Below are 7,579 nucleotides of genomic sequence, written 5' to 3' on the forward strand. Positions count from 1 at the left end.
TGCTGTAGATTCAGTTTTATTTTGGTACACAGATTCTTTCATTTTAATGCAAGGTTTCATTTGTCTGTTACAGAATTATTTCATGAGAGAAGATTTGCACAGTGTAGAGAATTTTTTTTTTTTTTTAACGGCAAGACAAAAGAGAACCAAACCCATCCCTTTCAGTGTGGGTTTGCTAACTGATTTTATCCTGTCTTGAACAAAGTCATCCCCATTTGAATAAATGTACTACTCTAAGAATGCCAAAAGCGAATTAATTGATATCCCAAGACTTACCATGATGTTTTTCCTATTGTTCATTTGCCAGTGGATACCCAATCTGTGCATAAACTTTTTCCATTTTTGCCTTGGAGCCCTTTCCTTTTGTGCTTAGATAAGCAAAACAGAATCAAAGGTGAACAGATTCTTCAGGAGAGGAAGAATGATTATTTCAGCTTTGGTATTTTTATTGTTTCTTTTTTTATCTTGGAATAGGTAGAATAGTGCATTTTGCAAATTGTAGGGCAGACAGTTCATATCAAAATATACATGTTGCTTATAAAATGTTTCTGAATTCAACACATTTTTCTAAACCTCACTATAAAATTAATAAAAACTCACACTCAATTATTGTACATGGGTACAGGCAAACAGTGACTTAGAAGCATGGTGAGATTAAACATATGGAAATTGATTCTATCTACTTCTACTACAAGTTGCTACCTTTTGTTTATATCTAAAATCTTAATTTCTTCACTTCAATCTTTATCATGACATTATTATGGCAGTATTTTCCTCTCTGGTCTAACCTACACTATGTGATCCTCAGCCTCCACTAGCTTAAACTATTCCCTCCCACATCCTTATTTTATGCCACCTACTTCAAACTTGGTGACAATTACCCAAAACGTCTACACAATATTGTAGAGTAAAAAATAGAGACACATCAGAATGTGTTATATTTTGGGTTTTTTTACTTGAACTTGAAATTACTTCAAATTTTGCTCTTCACAAATATTGACACAGACATGCACAGACAGAGTCACGGCTTAAGCTTAAATAGTGACCAAGTGTGGCCTAATACTGCTGACAGGTTTTTACAGACAGTCATGCTTTTCAAAGAGAGGGGTGCCTAACTTGAGTCACAGCACTTTCACGACCATCCCTATGTTGTTAATAAAATCATGTGTGGTGGATATGTTGCTTTATGGTGTGCCCACCTGCCCTGTCCACCAAAAGTGGGACCAGCGGAATAAAATCTATTAATTCTACGTGTGATACTGAGGAACATGGAAGACATGGATGGTTCGTACTTTACTTAGTCATTTTTCAGTCATCGGTTATTTGAAATTATATTAGAAAATTATACAGACTTTTGGTTCCAGCCAGTGCTCAAGATACAAATCTCCTTAAATGTTATCTATTGAGTTCCTTGCTCAGACTCACATGCCATACAAAAAACAATTATTAAAGTGATTAAGAAAAAACAAAACAAAAAACCAAAACCATAATGAAAGCAGGCTTTTGGATGAAAGCAAATCACATCTTGAGCCATTTCTGTATACTGTTTAGGTCCAAACACGCTTTGCAATACTCTTTTCTATGCATTTAAATTTAATTTATTTGGTACTTTAGTATTTTATAGATATGGTTTGTGGCTAGGTGGGATGAGGGATGTTGTTTAAAAATGCTCAGGGTTTTTTTTAATAGAAACTTCATGTGTTCTTAATTCTGGTAAGATGTCAAGATGCTCTGAGGTCTGGACACCCATAATTTAGAATTTGTTGAGATGATGATGATGATCACTAAAATACTGTGCTAAGCCTCAGGTCATGGCTGTAATATAAAGTTTGAGTAAAAAGGAAATAAATCTTTTATATTGCCATCATTGCAATGTAACAAATATGAACAAACCTTTTCAAGTACAGGAAGAAAAATAATATTTTGCACTTAAACAAATTTTCCAGTCTGGTTATCTCAAAGCATATCATTATCATGAAATAAATAATTTAGAGAAAGTCTTCAAGTCTTGATCGGGAGTAGAATCTACAGTCAAATTTTTGTTTAATCCCCCAAAATGAATTGTGAGTACTATTAAGAAAATAAGGTTTTATGATGTTTATGTAATGTTTTCTTTTCCTCTTACTCTCTCTGTTGTTTTATAGTAAACAAATGTCCCCTTTTTGCACCTGGAAGAAAACCAACAGGAAACTCTGGAAATTAAAGAAAACTATAAAGAATATAATTATGAATAACAACAAGAAAGACGAAAGTGCTTTGTGGAAGGAAAGAGAGTTTTGTCAGTGAGTTTTCTCATTAAGTTTACCTAACATATGTAATTATTATGATTGGTAACACATGGTATTCACAAATCAATTCAGTCTTGAAAATGTGTTTTTACAGTGGGTGGCTATTTTTTTGTGCATGTGTGAAGGATTTTATTCTTAACTGTGTTCAAAAGTCTGTTGACAATACAGCTGGGTTCTCCCTATTGTTCTCAGGAACCATACCCCCAGCTCATACAATATTGTATTGCTCCTGTGACTTTACCAGAGGCATGCCAAATTGCTCCAGCTGGGTGCTGGGACTCTTAGTGAAAAGAAACCATTGTCATTACAAATCTGTAGTCTCAGCCCTGAGGAAGATTTCATAACCTTTTTTTTTTAGATTAAAATCTACAGACATTGTTGCAAAGACATTCTCACCTAGGAAAGGTGTTCTGTAATTCGTCTGATAATTTAACATGTAACAATTGTACTAGAATGACTAGTGTTGCATAGTTCATTATTAAGAAATAAGAATGCTCTATTGGTTTAACTCAGTACATTTACAGGACAGATGCCAAAAACTTTGTCCATGTTCAATATGCTTGAATGACTGCAATTCATATCTGAATTTAGTCAAAACAAATGGAGTTTTCTATTGTTAGAGTAGGAATACAGATTTATTACTGGAGAAAAAAAAGCAGTATATTCAAAAATTGAAATGGTACTTATTTAGTCCAAATTATCTAGCTGAAGTTATATTCATGTTTGCTTGCCATGCACACTTTGAAGCCCAGAATGAACAGGCACACCGATTTTTTCAATCTCTATGTCAGGGACCAGTGCTTTAACTGGTAGGATCCTATATCAAGAAAAGAAAAAAACCCCCACATTATTATAATATAAAATAAGTAAGTAAAAGTCACACACATATTTGCAGAAAACCTCATGATTATATGTAGGATATGTCTGAATACTCCTAGCAGTCTTGGCCCTCTGTATTTAGGCAGGAGAATGAGTCAGGTGTGGTTGCAAAACAGTTGCTTCAAGCCGAGCTGGTGAGCTATTTCTGTGAAATTTATCTGACACAGTTTTATTCCATAAAATGTAAGAAGATGTTTTCTGTACTTTAACTGGAAGTTAGACTTTCTCTTGCTTATTGCAGAATTGGACTATAAATATTTGGCTGTAGGAGAAAAACACAATACTAAGAAAATCCAACTCCCTAACTTTTTAAAGCAGTATGTACAAGTAATTAGAACCTCTCACTTTTCCTCTTTTCAATCTGCAATGTCTAACAGTCTATTTTCCTCTCCACCAGTTTATTGCAGGTGTCTTGACTTTTAGCTTTTTATCCCTCTCAACTTCTTTATAAAAAATAAAGTGTATGTTCACACCCAATTCGTTCTAATGTCTATCTTTGTTCATTGTGTTAACATGGATATGGCTGCCAGCAGTCAGGCTGAGATGCATCTTGTAAACTTGTGCATACTCCCATCAGCTCAGAAAATATAACCATGAAAAAAATTCATTTAAGTATGAATAAAAATAAATGGACATTTTAAAGCTGAACTCTAAAAGTGTAGAGCCTTTCCCATTTTCACTTCCACTTTGAACTGGGAATTGCTGAGACTAGCAGAAGGAAGGAAGTTTGCCAAAAATGTTTTAATAGTATATAAAGCTATATAAAAGGACTGGTAATTAATCAAGAGCCATTGTCTGAACCAGTCAGCATATCCTTCAGCCTATACACATCTTTTTGTGCAGATATACTTCAGGAACATGGGGAACCCTACCTGTCAAGCTAACCTGACACAATTTTAGTTCCTACAGGCTTTCATCTCAGAGAAAGAATTGTAGGATCATTAATCCTAAGTGATAGGATGATTCAGGTTTGAAAAGACTTCAGCAACTGTGGCTCAGAACAGAGTCAGCTTTAAGGATAGAGCAAGTTGCCAAGGCTTTGTCCAGTCAGGTCTTGAAAACTTCTGAGGAAGAGGTCAGTAGACCTCTCTGGGTAACCTGCTCCAGAGCCTGACAGTCTTCATGGTGAAACAGATTTTCCTTTAATGTTAAGGGAACTGAATCCATTGGACAGTAAAACCCAGAGCATTTCTTCTCCACAATTTCTAAAAACACACACACAACCACGGACACACAAACACAGAAAATCACACAAAGTGTACATAAGGCCTGTTGTATGACTAGCACAAGCATGCACACATACAGGACCCTTACCCAGGAAAGTACCCAGGATCAGAGATTTATGAGAAACAGGACTAATTGTGGGGATCATGCACAGGGCTTGGCCAGACAAGGATACTCAGCAGCAGCCTATTTGCACATGGTCTTCCCTTCCCCCTGCCCTTTTAATTTACCCACTCTTTCTTCCTGATCCTCCTTAATCCCTTCATTTTCCTGCTCTTGGCCCTTGCTGCAAACACCCAATATGTTTTTCACAATTACACAAGCCCCTCAAATATTCCATATGACATTTGTCATTTGTCATGAGAGCCATGGTTTTCTTGTTTCCCATCTTTCTACCAGTTATAAAGTGCTATATGAACCTCCTCAAGCCTTTAAATAGTTGCATCAGTAGCTTGAGAGCTCTGGGCCTTTCTGGTTTTGCTGTTATCTACTGTTCCTGAGAAGCTGTATCGGGATGTTTAACACATAACTTCTCCTGTCTCTAGTCCCACAGTGAATGTCCTTGTATTCCACATATCCTTACATTTCTATCCAGGCACAAACTTTGCTGTTTCAATTTATGCTGTGTTGCATCTTCCTGTCTCACACCATTGTATGTCTCCACTTTCTTGATATATACCTCATAGATACTGGGATCTGCATTTGAGTCCTGCAAAGACAGCTTCTCCTCCAGGCTGAGCCCTAGGCCTTCAGCCTCTTCTCATAGGGCAATTCCTCTGGTCATCTTGATGGCCTCTGATCCATTTCCTGAAATTTATCAATGACTTCCTTGTGTCTGGGATACCCAAAAATGTTCACGGTATTTTCAGCATGGTCTGACAAGTGCTGAGTAGATGGGAGTAATCGCTTTACTCAGTCAACTGGCTGCTTTTGGCCAAGGATATTGCTGGCCATCTCTGCTGCCAGGGTGCACTGCTGGCTCACATTCTCACAATGTCTACCAAGAGACCTGCATATCACTTTTAGCTGAGCTTCTACCTCAGACAAGCCTCAGCCTGTATCACTGTTCTTCTGTTATATGGCCAGGATTTTGCCTTTGACCTTGTTTAACTTCATAAGATTCCTCTCAGCTCTTTTCTTGATTGTTGTAAGTCCCCCTGGATGGCAGTCTTTCATTTGCACTTTATCAGCTGAGTCCCTGGTCATGGTCTCCTGATTTTAAAACTGGGATCTACTAGTTGCAGCAGATATAAAAGGACACTAATGTGGGTTTTTTTAAGAACATTGCTTTTTTGGAACCACTCTATCATCCTCTTCCTTCCTAGATTGTAAGTAGCAAATACATAGCATGGTGAGTTAGCTGATGAGATGAAAGTTCCTGAGGTGCATTACTCTTTCACTGCCTGGGATAAGAACTTCCATGGTGCTTGAAAAAAACCAAAGCAAACCAAATCAATACAAAAAAAAAGCACACTCTGAGAAAAACAAACAAAGAAATAAACAAATGAGTAAATTAGTCTAGAAATGCAGTTTCCCTAACCATGTTCACTGAATGAATCCCCTTCTGTTTCTTTTCTGCTTGAAGTGTTCTAAAGGTTATTTTTCTGGAGGGTTTCTTTATAAAATGTGACCTAAAACATGGCAATCAAGCTTACTATACTGTATTAGCTTTCTAAAAATATCATGATTGGGAAATCAATGGCTAATTATATTTCATCATATTGAGAATATTTATTGTTAATCTACTAAAGCTTTTACTTCAAGATAACAGCAGGAAGGAAGTATATAACAGACAGTACATAAACCTCTAGGGTAGCAATCACTAAATTTTAAGAATTGTTAAATAACTATACAGAAGAGCATGTCATTTAGGTGTTCTCAAACAGTAATTCTCATCTTCAGTTCTCAGATGGACAAAACTCGATGTGACTCAGGAGAAACTTGAAGATATAATGCTTAGAACATTTTGTTTTGGTGAAAAAATCAAATACAAAACATGCTTAAAAGTACTATGCATGCTGGCACAGAAACCAGAGTGATGAATCACAAAAAAAGTGAGGTTGAGACAGCACAAGTGTCAACTTCTAAAATATACTGTCAGAATATAAACCCAAAATTATACCAAAAAAAATTATAAAAAAATACTGAATTTGAAATAAAAATGCCTCCAGAGAGGTTACTATGTATGAAGAAATGGAGATATAGTGTCTTTGAGCAATTCTACCTCTTGGGATCATCATAATAGTTATATTGACTCATGGTATCTGGGTTGATATTTTAGGGAAATTAACCAAGTCCTTTTGTGGTGATCCTTCAAAGACAATGTTTACATCTAACTAATAATTTTGGCTATATGAGAGACAAATCATAAAGGGGATGTCCACGGAGTATTGCTGATAACTCTCTGAGAGAAAAAAGGCTTCATGAGCGAGTATTTAGTAAGGAATTTGATGGGTATGTTGAAGGCCAAATTCCCTTCTTCCCATGCAGCTGATAGACAATATAAAAGCCAAACAGTGCTTGGATTAAAGAGCATGTGGACTACTTCTGCCTACATCCCAGAGATAAGAATGTGGCTTGGCTCTGCACAGAAAGGTGTGTGCTGTATAAACAGCACTGTGCCAGGAGGATTCTCTCAGTGTGCAGGCCTTTCCAACAAGACTGTCATCTTCCACAATTTCCTAGTAAATGCTAGGGCTGGGATAATGCATGGCTGAATGGATTAGTTGTCCAAAACCACTTCTACAGACTTCATGAGCTGTCAGTCTAGGCTGAAGAGGTCATCTGCTTTCTTTTGGCCTTCTCAACCTCATTCCTGTTCCTTCCCTTCTGGTGAGTCCAATGTGATTGTGATATCCTCATATACTGCAAGTTTAATCAGATTCAAAAGCCAAATGTTTCAAGTGAGGAAGTGCAATAAATGGTGGAATCAGGAGAAATGATGGCATTACTACGGTAGTGCTGGACTATAATTGTCTACATAAGGATTTACTCTACTCTGCCTCAATTCAACAAGAATATTTTACTGATTTTTATGATAGTTTGCCTGAATTTTTCCTTATATAAGGTTTTTTGGGGCTTGGAGTTTTGTTTTGTTGTTTTGTTGGTTGGTTTGGGTTTTTTAAGTCTAAATAGCCTATGACTGCAGATTTTATCTAGAGGCTTTTTACAGATATATGCCCTGCAAT

This window comes from Corvus hawaiiensis, chromosome 6, assembly GCF_020740725.1.
Source record: "Corvus hawaiiensis isolate bCorHaw1 chromosome 6, bCorHaw1.pri.cur, whole genome shotgun sequence".
NCBI lineage: Eukaryota > Metazoa > Chordata > Aves > Passeriformes > Corvidae > Corvus > Corvus hawaiiensis.